The 24,618-nt window shown below is 35.6% G+C and overlaps 1 protein-coding gene across 4 annotated transcripts in view; it reads right to left on the reverse strand.

The window, feature by feature from the left end:
• Positions 1 to 10,514, reverse strand: part of LOC105146404 (uncharacterized) — a 207,480-nt gene extending 196,966 nt beyond the window's left edge. For 2 of the 4 annotated variants that reach the window (XM_087404044.1, XM_087404041.1), the window contains exon 1: positions 5,736 to 10,076. The gene's annotated coding sequence lies outside the window, so the exon portion shown is untranslated. The other 2 variants (XM_087404043.1, XM_087404042.1) reach the window with 2 other exon arrangements.
• Between the last annotated feature and the right edge of the window lie 14,104 nt (positions 10,515 to 24,618).

The raw sequence follows: 24,618 nt of genomic DNA on the forward strand, positions 1-24,618 counted from the left end.
AAAAAGTTTTGCCGAACAACTCGACAAAGTTCCGAAGATGTCGACCAGTCGACGCGACGGGACAGCCGGCGAGCAATAAAACGGTCTTTGAAAGGGAGAAATAATTCTGCCGTCGAAAAGTTCGCTATCCGCTTCGTTTAGCGAGCTGCTTTGCATAAATTACTTGATAGTAATCGAATCACTCGGGGTTACGCTTTACGCTACGTAGTCACCGAACGTACTCGAACGATGGCAAAATATATCGTCAGAATTAAGTTCGCCATCCGTATATTGTTTCCCCGTGTTCGCTATCCGTTATTATTTCATTTTCAGAGACTATTTTGCGCTAATTAAATATTCATCTTGTTATTGCATATGCCGTATGTGACTTATTTACTCTAAAGCATGCGCTTATGCGGCGTATTCCTCTCATTTGCGATTGTTATTAAAGCGGTAACAGTGATTTAATGAGCGTGATTATTCATATATCCCTTTGCGTACCAATTGTTACACACGTATACACACGTTAATGATTTTAATTGAAATTACCATTTGTTGCAATAAAAATAATATATCCTTTATTTAACATATAAATAACCATAATATACATCTACAACATAAAAGAATATTAATACAAAAATCACATTAATGGATGGTTTCCTCCAATGTGTAGGCTAACTTCCATCTCGAATCAACTTACTCTTCATCTTCTTCTAGTTCTAAAAACTAGAAAAAGATAAAGAGTCAATAGAACTGGGACTAAAGTTAATTTTACTGCTGGAAACAGCCATTAATGTATGTATAATAAAAAAAACATCGTATGAATCTTCAACCGTATGGCAGAATAAAAAATTTCGTGCAATTTTTCTTTTATGAAAACTACATCATATATATCGAAGTCCAATCTCGCTGTCGATACTCGCGAGCGACTACACATGTTACCTTTTTTTTTTGCGATTCGAGGGAACGTGCGTATAAATGAAGCAACGCGAGGATAAGCCGACGATGCTGAGAAAGCGGGTCGGAATATAAAATCGCGGAGAGCAATGTGACGCTGACACGCGAGTTTGTTTGCAAACATTGGCGAGCCGCGGACAGAGAATTTACAGAGAGATCGTCTCTCGGATGTATTTGAGACCAGCCGACGATGATGGTTGCCAAGAGAGAGGAGGGAGGGAGAGAGAGAGAGAGAGAGAACTGTGTGTGCCGGCACTCGAAGCCAATTCAATTTGCCGACAACTCGGGTCTGCTTAGCGGTAATTATTTCCGGGGTCTCGGTAAACGTGTTTCGCGCTTACCTCCTCCCTTCACGCCGAAAGGACTCGCTCGCGATCGATCGCGACGCATACACGCACAGACACGGAGCGTATATACGTATATGTGTATATATATATATGTGTGTGTGTGTGTGTGTGTGTGTATATGTAACATGGACGTTCGCGATCGCCCGTTCGAGGACGAGATCGATCGGCGCCGCCGGCTGGTGTGTCGTGCCAGAAATAATATCGTTCGCAGCGAAGAGAACGCGAACTATACCGTGACCGAACGACATCCAAGTCTCGGCTTCGAATCGCTTTCTCCTCGGACGCGTCTGAAATATTTCCATTTCCCCGAACACACACGCACGCGCGCTTTTGTAGAATATGATTCCACGGATTACTCCGTTTTTCCCGCGCGGTGAAATACGCCGCTCTCGACTTCGCCAAGATTGCGTCCGTCGCCAATTTGCCGGTTTTTACAGTGAATTCTTGAATAATTCAGGGGAATTGAAATCAGAGTCACGAATCACATTCGAAACGTACGATTATAAAATATCTTCATTCCGAGCGATGTCACATATATTTATGTTTCTATCAATTTCTTCCTCAATTCTCAGAAAGAATAAAAAGTTTCATTTGTTTCCTGCATTTATTGTTTAATTCAATTTTATAAGAGAGTATATAAAGCTGTATTCGATAAACCTTTTCAATTTTAGGTACCGCATACAAATATGTTACGAATTCTCGCGTAATAAAAAACGTATTTATAATTTTTTTTTTTCTATGAACTGAAAAAAACGATATGCACTTACATTTTAATTATGTGTCTGAAAGTTAAAAAGCTATATCACACTTCCTGTAGTTTGTATTAACTCTCATGATAGTTGTCTAAAAGTTGGTTTACACGATAATAAGATAATAATGTTCGGAAACTACGATCGCATACAAAATGGATCTCTGGCGTTTCCCCATTTCATGCATTAAAAACACACAGGTGCAAAAATACAGTTTGCTGATTATAAACGTATATCAATTCGAATACTTGAAGAATTAAAAAAGAAACTGTAAAAGATTATCGCAAAGCATTAGGTATGTCGCATTCAGCTGTGAAATTACGAATGGTTAACCTTCCGGAGCTGACGGTAGGTTTAAAGGACTCAATTATATTCTTTACATCTGCAAAGGAAAACAATGAAATACAACTTTCACTTTTTTGCAAGGGACCGTTTGAAGATCGTTTTATTTCAATGTATTTTTCTTCACGGAAATTGAAAATTGTCATAATAATCAACGTTATCAAGAAAAAATTGAGCGAAATCAAGTTAATAAATCCTTATTTATATCATTGCATTAAATCAGTGTCAGCTATTCTTTGATCATTTAAAACCTAATTCAGAATTGAATCAACAGAGTTGGATCTTGGAACTGACAGCGATTTCATAAAAAATAACACAAATAAGGATTTTTATTAACTTTATTTCACAATGTACCAATTTCTCTTTGAGTGCAGCGTCCTAATTTTCAGTTTCCACGAAGGAAAATACATTTAAAAAATGGAAAAATAAAACGATCCTCGAAAACGGTCTTGAAAAAAATTATAATAATCTCCTTTAAATTATTGTTATTAAAAGACATTAAAATTTACTTTGATCGAATATGACTTTCCTCGCTTATTTGAATAAACTTGTAGCGAATTCTATCACTTGCATTACATTAAATTAGTGCATACTAAAAGCTGATATACATTAGCAAGGTTAAATGTAAAAGCATATAAATATTTTAAACAACTAAATACTCAATAATGATATTGTCACGTTATGTAACAGAATATTACATTATTTCACTGTCAAAGTTGATTATGCCACTGCAGTTAGATACTTTATATAGTCCTTAATGAGTATTAATCCAGTGTAACATGAGTGATCAAATTTACTATTATTATCAATATTCATTCTCTTTTATTTAATATACATAACAGTTATGTATGTTATTTTGAATGATTGAAATTAATTAGTGCCTTTTAGTCAATACAAATACTATCACAATTATTATCAGTATTCGTTCTTTTTTATTTAATATATAACAAATTATGTACCTATGATACTTTGGATGATTAAAAATAATTAATGCCTTTTAGTCAATGTAAATTAAATGGATCTCACATATCCATTAGTCAGTAAACGTGTGACAGATTCTAACGTCAGATGGTTAAGGGAATCGTTTTGTGACGTCACTCTTCGATCAGCAGCTGCGCGTAAGCCAAACTCCTACGTAGAAACTACGCAAGTTCGCCGAAATCAAAGTATAGAAATAAATTCCGCGTACAGTCGTTAACTTTTCCCTATCAGCCGCTTTCAAATAAAACTTAATTCGACAAGCGCAAATATTTTTCGTGACCGTGATCACCGCCAACTGTTTTCACAATCTCGCTTATCGCTCGATTGCCGACAGTTTTATTGCTCACGAATCTCTACTCCGAGAGAGAGAGTTCAACGAATTTTTTCTTTAAAAAATAATTCATTCGCGCGATCTTGAAACAGCGTCGTCGTCGTCGTCGTCGTCGTGCGATGAAAGTTGCTGCGATCGAGAGTGAGATTCGAGTTTCATCGTCAAACAACTCACCGCGCACAGATAAGACGGAAATCACGATTACAACGTTCGAATTCGTTGCGTTGCGAATTCCCAGTCTCGTTATTAAACGGTAGTATTTACATTGAATGCCGACGTTCTTCAGGTAAAATTATCAGCGGAACGATGACGAAATAGCGGAATCGTCATCGTGCGCAACTTTATCGCGATGCCGTTCGCGTTAACGAGATGCAATTCCGCTAAAAGAGCGACGCGATGCTCCGCTCGTATTCCAACGCAGGGCACTTTCACGATCAAGTACCTAAGTATTTACCCGGCCGCGTCGCGTCGCCAAGTTTTCCATCTCGTTCGCGAAGATTAAAAAAGCGCCTCGGCCCGTTCTGGAATCTGGAATTGCCGTAAGTAAACGAGACGTCACATCCACTCCGCCGAGTCGATAGAAAACGGTCAATCGTGTCGTGTCCGACTCCGAGACGTTTTATCAGCTTGATTTCTAATCGATCTGCCATTTCCCCTACGTGACTAGAAATCCTATGGCCTGATTTTTCATTTTCTTTTTATTTTCTGGTTTAAACCTGCGGTTTAAATTTAACTTCACTTAACTCGATGATAATGTAAGAATTGTTTTTTAGTGGTTTTTTATGATTAAACTGATGATTGAACTTTTGTAGCGGTAACTTTAAAAGTCGCGCTCACTATAAAGTTATCAGTTTAGTGGTGAAAAATACAATTTTTATGTTATTAACTTAAGTCTAATTAACCAGAAAATAAAAAATCGAACCTACAGCTGCGTTTCACTTGACCTTCGGAATGCATTGGAATAATTTATCCCTGTTGTTTATTAAGTGGAAAAAGTTAAACAAAGAAAGTTAAATAATATTCACAAGTGTCGTTAGCAAACACCAAATGGAACGTACTCTATATCAGAGTCTGGCTACGAACGATGTTGTCAAAATCCTCTCCAAGAGAGAAAGATATGTATACATTTTTCCTGCGTACTATTAAGATATCACAAAAGCAATAGAAACCCAATCCCTTGAATTAAAAAAACATTTTATTATTTTTAACTCCCATATATGTCAAAATGTAAACCAATCAATTTCTGTGGTTAGTTCTAAAATAAACAACATTCATATTAATGTATACACTTAGTAATAAACTTCATTTGAGTCAAATTTAATACATTTTCTTGAGTTAAATTGTTTAACTCCATTATTTCAGTTAAATTAACGACACATTGATTAGAAACAGTGATAATCTACAGAAATGATTAAAAACAATTAAAATTGGGTATAATTTCACATTATATATTTAAGTGTAGGATTTTGACAAAATCTTCATCGTTCATGGCCGAATTCTGTTAAACCTTATATCCACGATACTAGAAATCGAATACTAGATCTCGGATGAAAAAAGTATTAACCGATCACATTCAAATGCAATTTGTTAATTCTTTCTCTAACCGAGATCTCGAGCCGATTTCTAACATGGTGAACACAAGGATTTATAGGATCTCTATGCGTGATGATATCGGGTCGCGGAAACAATCGAGGAAAACAATCGAGGAAAGATGACGCCGCTCGGAGTAGACCCGATCGCGGCGATGATGATTTTCGGAGCGGACGTCTCCGCCCGGAGTTTCCGCGCCTCGTCCGCGCGATCTCCGATAAACTTTTAATAACCGATCCTGACTGCGCGATTCTGCCGATTCCACGGCGCGGACACGCTCGCGTACGCGACGCGACGGGTACAAATAACAAGATGGCAGCCGATCGAGAGCGATAAGCGCGACGGCGCGCGACTTGCCCGTCACGCGTTTCAGGATCGCGCATCGATCGCCGCGGGTGAACGCCGATACGAACGGAGCGAACGATAATGCAATATGATGGATAAGTCAAGCACACTCACCGGAATCGCGATCTCGGGCCGTAGTCTGGCGATGGGTTGGCTGGCTGGACGTGAGCCGCGACGGGGATCGCTGATCGCAGTATCCAAATACGATAATACGAGTATATCCAAATATGATAATCCACACAGAGACACAGAGAGCGAACGAAACTGTCGTCGTCGTTATCGTCGTGCACTGATATGAAACTCTCACTGCGTGAAACTCGTGGGCGGGAAGGCGAGAGGGAGGAGCGAAAATACGCGTATTTTGTAAACCGCGTTTGCCTGCCTTCCCTTTGCCGCGATCACTGATTTCCGCGACGACGAGGAGCACACTCCGCGTTATTATCGAGTAACGCCACGCCGAGATACGGACTGAAGTGAGCGGCGAAGCAGAGAGAGAGAGAGACAGAGAAAGAAAGAAAGAGAGAGACAGCGAGCGGCACACAGCACTTTCCCGCGACGCGCACCACTAATAATACATCACTACGTCAACGGTAATGCCCGGCACGGCCATCATTGGGCAGTGCCGCGTCGCCGTTGCTTGTCCATGCGTGCATACGTGACCGCGTATCCAAGAAGCGCCGCGCACTACCTCGACGAGACTGATGAGAGAGATACCTCGACAACTCGATAAATAATGCGACCGGGGAACGAGAATAACAACAGACGGCCGTTCAACGACGATGTGACGTTTAAACTCCTCACACGCTGCTGGAAAAACACAAAGAGTGACACGTTATACAAGTGTTTAGATAGATGGTCAGATCGAACAGGTAGACACTGATAGTCTACCGTCTGTTTCGCGCTACCACTGCCGAATTCCGTCAAATGATCGAATCGTGGAGAGGAGGCCGAAGCGGTCGGAGCGCAACACAGACCCGTAACGCGCGCGAGCTGGTGCGAGACTGTACAAGAGTGGCGACCGCGCACGGAACTAGCCGATCGCCGCCGCACCGTTCCGACGAGGCACGAGGACGCACGAGGGAGGCCAGTAATGCCGATGATCGAAGAGCTCCCCTCCACCTTTCGCGCCGACCGATCCCCCCCCCCTTCTCCCCACCGCGCCTCGCCGGCCGAAACGCTCAACGCGGGTCGCGGAGCGACGCGGGGCTCGACGACGGATAGATTACACGCGGCGCACGCGCGAGCGAGCGAGCGAGCGAGCGGAGTAGCGGACGATCGTCCACTCGCTCTCTCCCTGCGACGCGAACGCGTTTTCATTACGTAAAACAAGTGTGCGTCGCTTGAACTTCGCGCACGCTCTTGATCCATTCGTCATCGGGAAAAAAACCACGATTCTGCAAATCAATCTGTCGTCGAACCTCCAAAATTATGATCTTTATTGCTCATCGTCTCGATTCCTTCCTCGATCATTTTCGCGAGTATACGATTGCACTTTATAGGGAATCAGTTTAATAACGTTTATTCGAGAAGTGCCAATGAGTGTATCTTGAGAATGGAATGCGATACATTTGCGATTAAATCAAACTTTCCGTACTGGAGCAACGCGAATGACCTTATCGGGAATTATCGATGATTCAGACGCGATGGAACGCTTTACTTAGGTGGATGTGGGTTCTTTGAAAATGCACGAGTAGTCCTTAATACGGTCGTATCACATCAGTTAACTCAAATAATTCCCGTTGATGAGCGTGTTAAACTCTCGATAATGATCGACAAAATCCTCAGCCGATGATTCATCAAGATAACATCCGTGACATTTCCCGTCGCGTAAAGCCTCGACCGATGGACGACTCACACAAAGAATAAAGAATAGCCCTTAATGATGATTTTTTAATCCTTTACTTAACACATGGTTCGTGTCTTAATTTTCACACTTTTACAAGAATATAAAAATCAAGTAAGTCTTACATATATTTTAACATCTTTAGAAAGTATTAATAAAATTAGATAAAAAAAAGAAATTACACATTAAATGTCAAAGGAGCAAAATGGCAATCCAATTCCTTGAGTTAAATAACATTTTGTTATTTTTAACTTCCATGTGTGACAAAATGTAAATCAATTCATTTCTGTGGTTAATTCTAAAGTAAATAATGTCCATTCAAGTATGCACTCAGTGATAAATTAAATTTAAGTCAAATTTAATACATTTTTTCTTTAGTTGAATTATTTAACTTCATTACTTCAGTTAAATTGATGATAATATGAGTAAGAGTTATGGCAATTTATAAAAATGATTAAAAACAATTCAATTTAGATATAACTTGACATCATGAATTGTACAGGATACTTTAATATCTTTAGAAAGTATTTGTAAAGGTGTGTATTAAAAAAAAAGGAAAGGATACAAATTAGGTACCAAAGGAACAATGCTAACAAATGTCTTAAGTCAAATAACATTTCGTTACTTTTGACTTCTATATATATGTCAAAATATAAATCAATTCATTCTGTGTTTAGTTTCAAAGCAATGTTTGTATTAACGTATGCACTTAGTAAATAACCGTAAAGAAATTAAAAAATAAAATTTAATACATTTGCTTGAGTTATATTGTTTAACTTCATTATTTTAATTAAATTGACGACATATTATTGAATCGGAACGATGGCGACATATAGGAACGATTAAAAATAACTCAAACTGGGAATAATTTGACATTATTATAAATTTAACAGTGCATTAAGCAGCCAAGTGCTTCCAGTATTTCAAAGAAAAGAGATGCGCAGAACATAAATGATCCATCGTGTACTGAAAGATAAAAAACGACAATGTGAATACGCGTGTAAATGGCTTGCACTGCACGCTTGTAAATTCACAATGTATAATTATATTCCATTTGAGTTATTTTTAAGATCCAATTTGAGTTATTTCTATAAACGTACTTATTGCACCTACTTATTATTATGTTGTTAATTTAATTAAAACAATGGGATTAAATAAAATTTTACTCGAGAAAATGTATTAAATTTTATCGAAATTTAGTTTATTATTTACTAAGTGCAGGACATTGTTTACTTTGAAAATAGCCACAAAAATAAATTGATTTACGTTTCGATATATACAAAAATAAAAAAAAAACAAAATGTTATTTAACTCAAGTAACACTGTTCCTCAAATATCTGTACTCAGAAAAAAGTCTGATTGCATTAATTGGAATTCTGATTGAAAAATGGATAAATAAGAATTTTCTATTAAATTCTAGTTGTGATAATCAGAATTCTGATTGATGTAAGAATTTTCTGGTTCGTTCATTTTCAACCAGGAATTTTTCCCGTTATAACAGTACACTCGCGCGCGACATAAGAATCCGCATTTTCGTGCGTTTTTCGTCGAACAAGCAGAGTCACGGCGAGTCGCTAATCAATCTTTCGTACAGAATAAAGCCCGTGTTACACTAGGCACTGGAAATTAAAAGTTGCACATTGAAGATTAAAATTCAGCTAATCAGAGTGAAACGGATTAAAATTGAAATGTTCATTTTTTAAGGTATTCTCATTCGAATTTTAAAGATTTTAATGAATAAACGATTAGCGTTGTTATTATATATTTGCACACCGAAAACTGCGTTTTGACTTTTAATGCTCATTTTACAATTCTATTATTACTTTATGTAGAAGAGTCTTTTCTTTTTTAACTTTTATTTCTACAATTATCTGACTAATTGAATTCTAATCTCTAAGGACGATATTCATAGTCGATTCATATATTCAAGGCCGTCTTAAGTACAGTTCTTAAAATGTCACGAACCAATCAGAGGGTCGTATTAGCATCTTTACATTACTTGAGACGATCTTGAAATAAGAACGGACTATGAATACCGGCCCGGTCTACAATTCACAATTCACGGTCTATTCTTTAATCGATTCTAGAATTAGAAAAAGATGAAAAGATTGGACCTCGATTAAAGAAGTTAATCGCGAATTGTGAAACCAGGTCTAATTCGCAATCCTCAGTCTTCAATGCGTAATGTGACACGGGCTTAAGTACGCGCCGTCGCGAAACAGCTTCAGCATCGCTTATCGCGCGAGACGTCTGTTTTCGCACGAATCGCAGATTCATCAACGGCCAGCCGGACTCGACGCGTGCATTTAGTGCACCTCGGTATTTAGTCATACTCGCTAACTGTGCCGTTAAGCGGAATATTCGCGCATCTGTAATTAACTCGTACATATGCGAGTGTGTATATATATATATATATATCGATAACGCGTTTGTCGCCGCGGACAAAGACGAGACATCGAGGAATCGCCTTCCCTCTTACGTCCTCGTAAATCCTCGCGCGTTTTCGCATGATCCTCCTCAACACTCCGACCGCGCGGCGATGAAACGGCAGTACGTCACGCACATTTCGTCTCGCACACACACGCGCGCACGTCACGACGATACAAGAAAAAGGAGACACACACCTTCCAGATTTTCCTCTGTATTTTCGATTGTACTTTTCTATCGCCGAAATATACTTCACATGTATACACACACACACATACACATGCACGCGCCACAAAACGAAGCGCGGACGACGAGAATCGAGGACGCGTCGCGTCGCCTCGTTCGAAGAAGAAAATCGTGGCTGCTTCCCGCTGGGCGGAACTCGGTGTCGTTGACGGGGGAGGGAGGAGGGGGGAGGGAGGGTCAGAGGGATGAGCGAGTTGCGAACGAACTGCAGGGGGAGGGAGGGAGGGACCAGGGAAGAAACGGAGAGAGAAAGGTGGAGAGAGAGAAAGAGAGAGAAGGAGAGAATGAGAAAAACGGAGCGCAGCACGACTAGACTCGTTGTCACGAAACGACTGCGACGGAGATCCGACACAAACTGAGAGCCGCCGAGCTGCTGATTGCGGCCGATAGCACATTCTCCCCCACCCTGCCGTCACCCTTCCCGCGTCGCTTCCTCTTCCACTCTACGTCTCTACCCCTCGGCGGGGCAGCCCACGCATCCCTACACTGCTACACAACCGACACGACTCGATGTAGCGCTCAACCTCCCCGTGCTTTGCCGTGCTGCTGCTCTATAGTCTACGTCTATCCCCGCTCACATTGCGAATCTTCCCCCTCTCCTTCTCGTTCTTCTCTACCTCCGACGCTCGCAGCTACGAGAAAGTTTCTCGCGTGTATTGCTAGGTTATCGGTATTTACTCGTTACCACCAAATCTACACGCGACCTTGCTGTAACGGGGAAACGACGGACGTCAAAACGGTCGGACAGGACCGTGCAGTATAAAAGTGAATGATTAATTTCGACGATCTACAATTTATCATGCGATTTTACGAAGCAAAGTAAAATTCTTATGCATATATATGTGTTTAATATTTATGAACACGCGTGAGCTATAAGTAGATGATTATTTAACTTTTTAGAAAAAGAGGAAATAAAAAAGAAAGAAAAAAAAAGAGAAGCGAAGAAAAAGAGACCTTATAATCCAATTCGAAATATCAACGGTCCTAATGATTATGCAATGCTAAATATCAAAGGAACAACCAATCTCTTGTTAAATAACATCTTCCTAAATAACATATTTTATTGTTTTTAATTTCTTTTTATGTCAAAATGTAAATTAGTCATTCATTTTTGCTTAGTTTCAAAGTAAAAAATATTTATATTAACGTATACCACTTGATAAATAATAAACTAAGTTTAAATCAAATTGATGCATTTCTTGAGTTAATTAATTGTTTAACTCTTTTGTTTTACAATAGTTAAATTAATGTTGAATAAGACATGTTGAATAAGAGCAATGACGATCTGTAAAAATGATTATAAAAACAGATAAGTCAAATTGAGTTATATAAGTTCAATGCAAGATGCTTGTGTTTATACATCTGTTTATTTCATTTGAAATTTTCAAGCGTTTTAAATTTCATCAAGTACCTCATTGCTTCAGTATTTAAATACTAGATTATCGATAAAAGAAAGATATAATTTGGTACTCTAATTTTACTTTTCAGTTAATCGTGAATAATTCTTTTTAAAAAGAGGAATAAAAAAGGCAACAACGATGAAAAGAAAGAAATCTTTCCTCCATTATTAAGTATATGATTTGTTTTGCAAACTGTCTCAGTTTATATTAATCGAAGTAATTTAAGGAAAAAACAAATTACACTTTAACATTTAATAATAATGGAATATTTTGTATCTTCTTTTTCCTCTTTAATGTATCACGCAATCCCGAAATTAATCGATGCAATCAGTAAGAACACTAAGAATAAATAATCGAATAAGTAAATACAGAATCGTGTGTGTATATGTACATATATATATATATATATATATATATATATATATATATATATATATGCTTCTAGCGTTCTCGACTAGTGTGGTCTGAATCGATCTGTGTTAGATTAATACCGTTACATGTTTTATTGTTGGTAGAGCATGTAACATCATTAAGCCAACCTAGATCAGTTCGCTCATTCGAGAACGCTAATACATTTAACAGATTTATATATCTATATTTATAGATTTTTATATTTATATATTTATAGGTGCTAATGGCATTTTCATTAAATCGACGATCAATTAATTTAATTGTGAGATTATTATTTTAAGATTGTGTTCAAGTCCGACAAATCGAATCGGCACAGAATCTATAGAATTGGTAATTGTATTATACATATATTCACATATTGAATATTAATATTAAATATTACTAACAATAAGTACCAAACCTCGCTTTGAAAAATGACTATTCAGTTCTTTTATACGTGTTTTAAACACTTCTCGATCGATTTTCACTTAATATTGTTTACGTAACACATAAACCGTTGAGCTGTTGAATTGTTAATCTAAAATTCTCATTCCTTGATTAACAATATACTCGTACAATAAGCTCTTTACGAGGCATATTATATAGGATGAAGGCTGGGATCCACCGACGACTAATCGACCGCACTTCGCACATTAAGTCACGCGTCATCGTCGACGTTATCATATGTCATACGCGATCTTTAACTCTCATTGTCAGTACACACAATGAGTCAGAGATGGGTCTAGACATTTTGGTGCCCGAGACAAAAATGCATTACTTAAACAAAAAAATAGTTTTTACACGTGAAATTTAATAAAAAATAATATTAGTTAGTAGTATTTAATATATTAATATTAATTTAATAGAAATCTACGCATATAAATCACATGTGCAGAGATATACATTAAATATACAGATTATGTGATGTATATGTATAATATGTATGTTACAAACGAACGAAACATGCTTACTAAAATCAGAATATATGCACAATACATTTTTATATTTATATCGATAATACAAACTTTTAAAAATTCAGAGAAAATTTATTTTTTTACTATAATAATACTTTTTGTACTTTAATAACCGCAAAATTGTTAATTATTTTATATTTTTATATTTTTTATATTTTTTTATATATGTATATTTTTCATTTAATACACAATGAGCATTCAACGGCGAGTGATAGCCAGTATCGAATAAATTAAAACTTATAGAAATTTATATTATCATTTTTGCGCCCTTCAACCTCTTTACATAAGTAAAGTTCTTATTCACCTATTTCCGGTTCTGCAATAGTAATATTTGTATCCTGCATATTTTTTTTCTTTGAAGTACTATTAAGAACATCTAATTAAATAATGATCTCTATCCTTTCATTTTTTTTTAAATACACAATCTTGCAAATAATCTAAAATCTGTTTAAAGATATAAAAGTATATTGGTGAATTCCATCACCGCACTACACTGCAAGATTAGCGCACATTAAAGGTTTTATACAAAATTTTTATTTAAAATTTATATTTAAAATATTCTTATAGAAATTTAATACTGTAATAGTCAATATATTATTGAAAGACAGCAATTAATAACTTGTACGGTGTACAAAAAGTATTGAACAACAGTGCTTTTAAATAATTATTTACAGTCTTTCAATATTAAATCAGCTAGTGTAAGATTTCTGTGAGGATATCTAAATAGGCATAATGTAATCAACTTGAATAATGATATAATATATGTATTTATATTCAGTCAAGTAAGTAACGTGACGATATTATTATTGGATACTTATCGTTTAAAATCATTTACGTGTTTTTACATTTAACTTCGCCAACTTTATGTATAGTAGCTTTTAGTATGCACTAATCTAATGTAGCGTAAAGTGATCAAAATTTACTATATATAAGAGTCACTCAATAATTTTTATATACTTATAAAAGTGATGAAAATTACCTCAGACGCGAATATAACATAACTTATCATATGTATAGTAAAGTAAAGGACTGGGAAATTATCATGTATACATGTCACTAATACATGATGGTAATATTATCACAATGACTGAGACAAAACTCAATGAATGGGCGCGATCTCGTGATATCGTCGACTGTCGAGTTAAACGCACCGTTAACCGCAGAATTCACCGCAGGTCGAAATATAGTCCGTGAGTTACCATCGCTCGCGTCATTTTTGTCCCGCAATGTAACGCAATGTTAACCGAGTCAACATCCGCCCAAGCAGAAACTTTACTTATGGTGCTTTATAATTTTAAAGCGACCGTCGCACGCGCGCCCCTGTAGAAGAGGCAGGAAGGGAAGTGAGCAATTTCGAGATTTTCACGGCGCCATTTCCGAGACGATATACGATGTCGTAGAGACGACGATGTATAAGAGAGCGGAATAAAATATCAGTGCCGTCGTGTCGCCGGTTCGCGGCACCGTATCTTTCGCTCACGCAAGAACGACACGATAACGTCCTCTCAGGTACTCCTCGCACGGTAAACTCATTTCTGCGCTCCGAAATTGATTTTCCGCGAAGATGACAAACGTCCGTTGACTGTCGTGAAAAGCGTAATTTGCCACGAATGCCACGTACCGGCAATACTCGGTATTCGCAATATTCCTCTCGCGATAAAACAATCTCTATCTAGATCAGTTTGATGCGTGTAACACACGGAGTGGTACATATGTATTTTTCTCTCCGAACATGTAACGTAGCATCGATTTGCTATTTCGATTTTGCTATTTCTTGAAAGCGTTCAAAATTGGAAAGACAAGTTGATGCACAGGACGATACGAATTGTCGTTTTACGTAATAAAAGTGTCATACAAATCATTAAAGCTTTCTTGAAAAGAAAAATATTTTGAAAAATTGAAATAAGATATTCTTTTCTGCACAGTAAATACGTGTTGTAAGAAAAATTCGTCTCATTGTTTAAACTGTTCAAAATGTTATCTGTAGAAATTTTTTCCACAGCTACGCGTCTGTGTTGAACGAAATTAAAATCTGAAGATAAAAAGTATAACATTGTCAGACCGTAAGGAGAAAAATCTATATCGCATTTCTGGAATAATCACATTTATATACGTATGTATCTATAATAATAATTCAAATAATGTAATAGCACGATCTTCAAGTTTCTAAAGCCATATTACCTCGTGAATTTTCATATCTCGGCAAGATGTTACGAAAAGATATTTAATTCAGCTACAAGTTGATAACGACCAAAGATAAATGTCATAAATCGAATTAATGATCATTTACATTCTGGTATGTGTGGCGGTTGTTAAGCTCGGAACGTATGTTAGATATTCGTACGCGATCACTACGACATATGACGTCAGGTTAACATGGACAGACATTATAAATGAAGAGTCAAACGGAGACAGATAGATCGAGATAAGGAGAGAGAGAGAGAGAGAGAGAGAGAGCGGGAGAAAGGAAGAGAAACGAGAAAGGACGACATAGGTAGAGAAGGAGTACATAATGTAGGTCATGACCCAAATCGCATTCCTCGTCCTCTATTCGGATCTTTCACAATTCGCGAAAGTGTCCAACGAGTTTCGAAAAACATTCGGAGTTAAAAAGAATTGCTACACAGTAAATGAATAAATTTTCTTTTGCTATTAATCCTACAATCTTGAAAAAGAAACGTAACGAAATTCTCACAATTACATGTATTGTATTTGAAAATATATAGTAAGAATTTTAAATATGAAGTATAATTTTAAAAACAACTAGTATTTTTCTCCGCATGAATATCACTGAAAATCGTGCTTGAATATCTGTTTATCTATGTATCTAGTTAATTTTATGTTTCTTGGCGCAAGCAAGAGAGAGAGAAAATAAAACCTTCTAATACTTCCTATATATATATATATATATATATATATATATATATATATATATATATATACATATGTATTACGATTTCCTTATTCAGTAAATTAATTAAATGTTTATACAATTAAGTATTCTACATGTTTGTATAATTAAGTATTCTAATAGTCTAATCGATTAATATTTTCCATCATCTTTTTATGCAACAATCACCGATGTTAAAATATGCAATAAAAAATTTTGTATTTAATGAGCAAGTAGAATTCATTAATTATAAACTATTAAATTTGTTAACAAGGCTAAAAATCAGTAAAAATATACATTTTACTCATTCCTTATAGAAACAATTATGTTATTAAAAAAAAAACATTTAATTGAAACATGTTTGAAACATGTTTGAAATCTAATAATAAAATATGTACTAAACATTTTTGTACTAAACACTATTTTCGAATTTCAATAAATATTAGCATGTTCTAATTTTGATTGTGTGTGTGAACAACATAATGATATCTGTAGTAAAGAATCCTTATCATTTTCCTACTTAACGTAACGTAAATTGATCTTGGACAAAAGATCTGGTTGCATTAATTGCAATTCAAGTCGAAAATGGACAAATCTCAGAATTTCCTGGCTGAATCTATTATAATTTTAGTTGAAATAGAATTCTGATACGATCCGGAATCTTCTGGTTCGTTCATTTCCAGCCAGAAATTTTTCTCAATGCAGAGAATAACTTTAACTCCGGTCAACGTCGGAAGCTACACGCTAATCATATAATATAATTCATCAAATGGCCTGTAAATTGTTATCGTTATTAAAAAAAAAAACCCATACCAGGGAAAAACTGATGGCGGCGCAGCTAATTGGATCGAAAGCACGTGCGGCTCGGCAAGTTTCCCGGCCCGAAAACGCCGCGAGGAGTTTCTCGGCAGCCGGGTAGCCTTGACGGCGCGGCGCGAGAGCACCTGATTCGCAAACTGGCGAGCTAGACGGGACTCGGGAGGGAAGAGAGAAGTCGTCCTTTCATCCCTGCGAGCGGTCGTCGTGCATAAGGATCCAGTCTCGCTCATTCCGCTACGTGCGTTCGCAGACGTTTTCCCCTTTTCTCCTCCCAACCGACCTTCCCCCCCGTGTATCCCTCCTGTCCCTTCCGTTCCCGTCGCCGCCGAAGGCCCCACTCTCTCTCTCTCTCTCTCTCTTCTCCCACCGCGGAGTCCTGTAACGGAGCGGCGCGACGACACGTTCACGTTCACGTACACGCAACGATCAACGCGTGCACTGTGCACCGTTCGCGACGGACGGACAGGCGTTGCGACGTTGCCTGGGATGTACAGGTCGCAGAGACGAGATCGTGAAGCGCGTTGTTGCCAAGCTGCGATGCTACACACGATCAGCAGTCGCTTTCCCGCGGAAGCACGCGATTTTCCGTCGTTATTCTGCTGTCGCTATTCTCTCGCGGAAATCTTCGTGCGTGCACGTTTCCCGCATCACTATATTTACTATTTACTGGCCGAAACCATCACGAGTTTCTCTCTATCTCGTATATCTCGTCTTTCTTTTGTTTTCTTTTATTTTTCTTTCATTTTACGAGATAAGAACTTGTTTTATGCTGGAGAATTAAATATAGTGCAATCCAAGTTTTGCACAAAAGGAACATTGTTCGTAAAAAGAAGTATAATAATTATTGATCAATCTTGAGCTTTCAACTTTAAATTATTCCACTAGTAATTGCTGTCTATATTTTAATTAATTATTTTTTTCTATATTTACTATTGCTAAAATCATCACGAATCTATCTCACCTTCCTTTTGTTTCCTTTTATTTTTCTTTCGTCCTACGAGGTTTAAAATTTCCACCACCATTTCTTATTTTATGCTGGAGAGCATAAAATTAAATAGAGCGCAATTAAAGTTTTGCGAAAAAAATATCGTTCCCATAAAAAAAAGTATAATTTTATTAGTCTTGTGCTCTTAATATTAACCAACTTAACAACTGCTATTTCTTCAATTATTTCTTATTGTTAATGCGCTTTGTAAATCCGTCGGTCAATTATCGCATAAAAATTAACATCACAATATCGCCGATCGGAGTTAGGAACTACTCGAACTACTAAAGTACCACGCTACTGCTCTCCGTTGACGTATGATGCCTCGGGTCGTTTCGCGAACAATGTTGAACGTAAAGCGCGATGAAACAGGAACAAAAGGTAGCACGCGGTACGGACGGCATTGCGTTAGATAACGCAGCCTTGCGACGTCATCGCGCGCGTGGGAATGGTGGCTAGATGCCAAATCGAGTGTATCGCCGACGGCCTGGGTTGCGCCAGTTGGCCATGCTAAATATACAATGTGAGAGAGAGAGAGAGAGAGAGAGAGAGAAGAGAAAGGAGAATGAGAGCGAGAGGAGATGGGTTAGAGGGAGAGAGGGAGAGCGGAGGGGAGGAGGTATAATAACTTCCTATAACGGCGCGCCGCGCTTTGTTTCTTCCATTAAGCCGTTTTCTCTTCCCCTCGCCATTGGCGCGCAAGCTCGGCGCGCAACGATGCGGTTATTTTATAATAGCGCACCCGACATATCAGCTCCGAATCACGATGGACGTTTATCGTTCTCGCAATAAAGCATCAAACGCAGGTACCTTCTCTCATACTCTACTGACTCTACTCGATAGCTCGCGAATCGTATGTACCAAGTAAGATAATGAATTTTCCCGATATTGGCGCGGCCGCGATATTGGAGTATTGGACGAGTATTGGTGTGCTCCAAATGCTGCATTCTGTATTTAAAGTTCATATTGTCCTTAATTAATTGACTGAACTCCTGAATCCTCTCGAGAGTCGAACGGAAGTAGTAAATTATGATTTTCGATGCGGTAAATATTTCCTACGGAATAGAAAAATCTGCCATCGATCTAAATTGAACAATTAATTGAAAAATCATTAAGCTAATGGGATATTGGAGATAAATGCGCAACAAGTAGCTCATACGTCAAGCTGAAAAAATACCACATCGCGATGAACTTTCTATTAATGGATGAACGAAATGAAAATTCGTGCATGTTAATTGACGTACTGGATTATCACATTGAATATTTCACATCAATATTTCGACATGTGATATCTTTACTGAGGCCGAATTTTTCATTATCTGATTAATTTGTGATTAAGCTGATGTTTCATCTAATGGGCTTCACCATGACATCATCATAGATAAAACATCATTCAAGTCTAATCATAAGTTAACCAGAAAATGGAAAATCGGATCTGAATCTTACAAGATTATCGTAAAACTACGTGGTATTATCTGGTTTATGTATTATAACTTTCGAAAGATTCCGAAAAGATTGATTAAGATCAAACAAGCTAACGTTGACGTCAAAACGACATCTTGAACATCAAAATGATTTAAAAATGACGACAAGTAACGTCAGCTCTTCAAGGAACACATCAAGGAAAGGTCAAAATAACTTTGACGTCAACGTTAGCTCCAGTAAAATCAAAATGATGATTTCTGTTACAAAACTGTTAACTGTTCCTCGACGTTAAGAATCAAACTAAAATCGTTTTAATTTCTTGTTGATTTTTATGTATTCCTTGTTTGCTGGGAAATAACTTTTATAAACAAATAATATCTATATATATTATTACTATAACGGATATAAATAATATCCGCGCGTAAAACGTATAAATTGTTAGGAATAATCCGATGTACATGTATTACACGACATATTTAATGTCAATCAATTTTTATAATAATAACATTGTATTAAACATCGGTATATTAAACGGCGGATAATCCTATTTCATTAGTATATCGGGGAATCCGCCTAGTAGTAGTTTGTGCTAATTACGTAGGCGCTCGCCATGCTTAAGCTATTCTCATAACGAGATCCACGGCACCGCACGTGACCACCGCAAATGAACCCTACTTGTGCGGCACTCAGTGAGGATAGGTCAGTAACGCGTCGGCAATGCATTCGTGCCCCATCAAACGGGCATCACGATCGAGCCTTCGTGCGCACCTGGCACATATATAGGGTGTCCTCAAACCTGTATTCAATAAAATCCTTTCATTAATTTCGTCGATTATACGAAAATTAATTATTTCTTACAATCTTCAATATTCTATGTCTAATCTAATTACATTTCGTATTAAAATTCACACTCAATGAATTTTTCGATTAATGTCAATTATTCAAACATCAGAGATTATTTTATAATTTTCTAATTTTCTAATCTTCAATATTAACCTTCATAATATATCTTGAATTAAAATTAATTGTTAGTTAAATATTATATTTATAGATTTCGAAATACGAAATCTTGTTATAAAATATTTAAAAAAGATTTTTAAAATTAAAAAATACTTAGAAATTTTGTCAATATCCTTTAATCATTTTTGTATGATCTCTTAAACATTAAATACCAGGGAATGGACCTTTTTAAAAATAACAAGTTAAAGTTACTCGTTATTGAGTAAAAAAAGTAATAAGTTACCGTTACTAGTTATCAATTTTTAAAAGTAACTCGTTATAGTTACTTGAAAAAGTAACTTTTCATTACTTTTTTAAAATCGATGACCATCAAACACAGCGGACGGGTATTTAGGAGCTTTCTAGTCTCAAGCTGAGTGACTTGTGTCCAATCGAACTGTGTTCAATCGTGTGCAAAGCAACGATAAAAGTAACTGTAAAATTTGTTACCATTGCTTAAAAAAATGTAACTACGTTACCATTATAGTTACTAAAAAAATTAATAACGCAGTTAACAGTAACGTTATCGAAAGAGTGACTTGTAACTGTAACTTTGTTACAAGTAACGAGTTACTTTCATTTGCTGTTGAATACACACATATTTTTTCATTTCTTTAATATGTTGTATTTCAATAATTTATTAAACTATTAATTTTGTATGCAAAAATTTCATCATTTCTAATCATTTACAATAGAAGTTGTCGATTTTCTTGAGATAAAATTGGCTGTGTTAATTAGTGTACATAAAATTTTGTCTACATGAAATGCGATCGCAAAGTTGAATGACCATCATATGTATCCTATCGACCGCATCGTTCCCATGTATACACAAGATCGTTTGTGCGAGACAGACTGAGATACGGATATCTCGAATTTCCCTGCTCACGACTCGACTCCAGCGGCTTCATCCAACCGGATTCGCCTACCTGCTATTCCCGGTTGCCCGAAATTCATCGGTCTACCGAGAAACGTTACAAAATTCCATCGAGATTCTTGAACTCACCTTGTGTTGCGAGACTATACCCATACTTGTTGTCTGTAAGACTTTTGTGTACATAATATTGTGCGTTCTAAAGAAAGTAAAAATATTTTAGTCCAACGAACGTCTGAAAATGTGTATTAAAAAATTCTAAAATAGACATAATCCAACGAAATGAATTTTATCTACAATAATATTTTCAAAATTGTATAAAATCAATTGAAATTTTTCTTTTTTAATTAGGTACAATATACCTAATTCAGAAAGAAAAATTACTCTTTACAGAAAAACTTTTCGAAAGAATTATTTCTTTTATAGCTTTATTAGTTACGGTAATACTATTAAGTTCCGTTAGGCTTTTCTACGAACTTTGGTCCGTATTTATATTGGTTAAGAGAAAGTTATTTATAACCCTGTCAAGATAAAATTCTTTTAAGTTAGATAATTCTACAAAAGAAAAGTAAATTATTAAAGGAAAGAAATTATATTTAAGTTCCCTAATGATTTTATGACTCTTTCACAAACAGCATTAAAACGAAACTTCAACTTTAACTTAAAAAAAATGTTATGATTTGTTCTCAAATTTAAATTCTAATTAAAACAACTTGAGTAAAAAATTTTTCATGTAAATTTTTTACATCTCGCCGTTTGCAATGGTCTGAATAGCATAATTTTTATTTGCGCATATACATTACATTATTTAAAATATACTTATAAAATATTTAAAACAATTATACATTTTTATAGTCTGTACGAGTTCTAAAAATTATTGTGAAAATTACTTATCACACATTTCTAGATTATTAAAAAAAATTTTAATATTAATTGTTTAATATATTTAATTGTTTACTACTCTAAAAATATTCTGAAATAAAAAAGCGCAACTCATTTATGTTATTTTTATATTTAACTTTTATTAAAAATTATTTAAATAATATATAAATTCAAGCATTCATTGTTTAATAAAATAGAGCCGATCTGATTCTTATACTCGGATAATAATTATTAAATGTGTAGCGCGTAAAAACTCTTTTATAACTTCACTACGTTAGTTTAGCCATCCGATTGTCCGTCAGGTTTCTTAGAAACGACTTAACTTTTTTAAACTTCATTTTCGCCAAGAATCTTAACCGAGGTAAAATATAAGTCAAATTAGTTGACCGTGGAAGAGTTAAAGGTCAATGATAATAAAATTTCCATATAGGGTAAGCTAGATATTATCCTTTCACATTTTACGGGAATTAGTTCACATAATAAAAATTAGAGGTCAAAATCAACTATTTCATAACAGAGGTCAGGTTTATATTATTTCATAACATATTTTTAGACATCTTTTTTTGCCAAAGGTTTTTCCCTGCACTACTTACAATTATAATTATATTCATTGTAAAGTTTATTTAAGTCATTAATTTATTACATACCTGCAAACATGTAATCAAAAACGTTTTAAGTTCACATTAAAAGTATACTGTATTTATTATATATTGCATTTTGTTTAATACTATTTTCGTTTTTTTTTTTTATTAAAAATGTGTATCTATAACAGTTATCTTCGATTTATTTTTTATTATCGATTTGCTATTGTTACATATGTATAAAATACGCATAGTCTATTTATCTCATATTTTTTATAATAATTATTTTTCAAGTGTTGATTAAAAAGCTTTAGAAATTACGATTTTTTTAATTATGTCAAAAAGCCATAAATATTTTATTACTCTTATTATTTTAATAAAAAAAAGTTAAATCTTTTTGAAAAGCGAAAAAATCATTGATTAAATCATCAACTTACTAGTTAGAAAATTTATGTCAAATTTAATACATTTTACAAGTCCCAAATGATTCATTCACATTTTTTTAGTTAATTTAACATAAAATAAATATGCCAGAAAGTAATATATAAATGTTATGTAAAAAGTGAATACAATAAATATAACATTGATTGACAATTTATTATTATTTATTTAAGCAAGTTATGCTGTATGCGTGTGATAGCATATTTTTTAATAAAATTAATATTTATAATATGTTAAATATATTTCATTATTTGTTTATCTTAGAATTTTTATTTAAAATATATTATTTTTATGCTCTTTATTCATTTATTCGAAATTTTGTTGGTTTAACATTAGAAGAAATATCAAGGAGGTGCAGAATTTTAAATATTTGTCATAAATAGGCGGGAGAAAATCACAAGGATCAGATTAAGGAGCTATGCAGAAAATGGAAAATGATAACAAGAAAAGTGTGGGAGTTAGAAGAAGGAATGTACAGAAATGATTTTAAAAGAAGATGGATATTATTCAGATACTTGATACAGAGTGTAATGGCTTACAGGGTTGAGATATAAGGATGAAAGAAAATGGAGGGACTAGAAAAGGTAACAATGGATTATATCAGATGGATTTTTTCTAGACTTTAGCACTACAAGGTATAATGAAGGAATTTGCTATGGATAAGTTAAGGATAGGATAGGATATTAGGATAAGGAGGCATGAGGAAAAGATTAGGGAAGGATATGCTGAAAAGAGAAAAAGCGTTATGAGTGGTGTTGCGTAGAGCTCGAGAAATCGTCGTGCACGACAATATGAAATCGTGGTCGGACAAAATCAAAGGATCACCCGCGCGCTTACACGTTATATGGACACGTATACTGTAATTAATAAACGTTAATGAGATACGGAACACCAGTGGAGATATTAATGTTGTCTCCCTGATCTACAAGACAGATGGGACGATACATACGGCGGAGAAAGAGAAAGTTACTATAATAGAAATGGGTGGAGGATAGAAGCAAAGAAAATGAAAATGAGATAGGATAGTTTCGAAGGATAGTAAGAAGGATTAATTAATAAAGAAAGAGAAACACAAAGACAGTGGGAAGATAGTAGAATATGAGAGCTAAATATAATAAGAAATACAAAGAAATAAGTTTAGACTGCGGGATTCAGCATACCTTAAACAAGAAAATCTGAAGGAATGGAGATCAAGTGAGGATCTTGATAAACTTAAGGTGCGGAAATTTAGAAGAGGACAACAAGAATTGACTAGAAGAAAATAGAAGGAGTTGTGTATAGTGTGGTAGAGGGAGGGACAATTTGGAATATTATGTGAGAGAATGTGAGAAAGCCAAAAGTAGATTTATTGAATTAGGCGAAGAAGGAGGTAAAGTATTAGGGAGATTATGGAAGATTTAGACAAGACTAAAGGAGAGATGTTAAGAAAATTGTGGAGGAATAGAGAGAGAAGGCTACAGGAAAGAGGGGAAGGAAAAAGTGACAGAGATAAAAGAGGCTGAAAGAACGTAAGAATAGAATAAAGGTTAGGATACTATAAGGGCAAGTAGAAAAATAAAAACTAAATAGGAACTGCGAAGATAGAAGTAAATACGTAAGTGCGTAGGGCTATGAAATGAGCTGTGATCTAGGATAAGAAATGATATTGTCAGTAATTATTGCGAAGAGAGTACAGTAAGATAATAATTTATTATTATTATTATTATAAAGAGAGAATATGAAAAGAAAGTGGTAGTAATAGGCTATAGCGATTTAAATAGAGTTTTAAAAGACATGAATGAGTTAAAGACCCTATCGTAAACCAAGTTCCCTTCTTGGCGATAT

Source organism: Acromyrmex echinatior, chromosome 3, assembly GCF_024713525.1.
Source record: "Acromyrmex echinatior isolate Ae372 chromosome 3, ASM2471352v2, whole genome shotgun sequence".
Lineage (NCBI taxonomy): Eukaryota > Metazoa > Arthropoda > Insecta > Hymenoptera > Formicidae > Acromyrmex > Acromyrmex echinatior.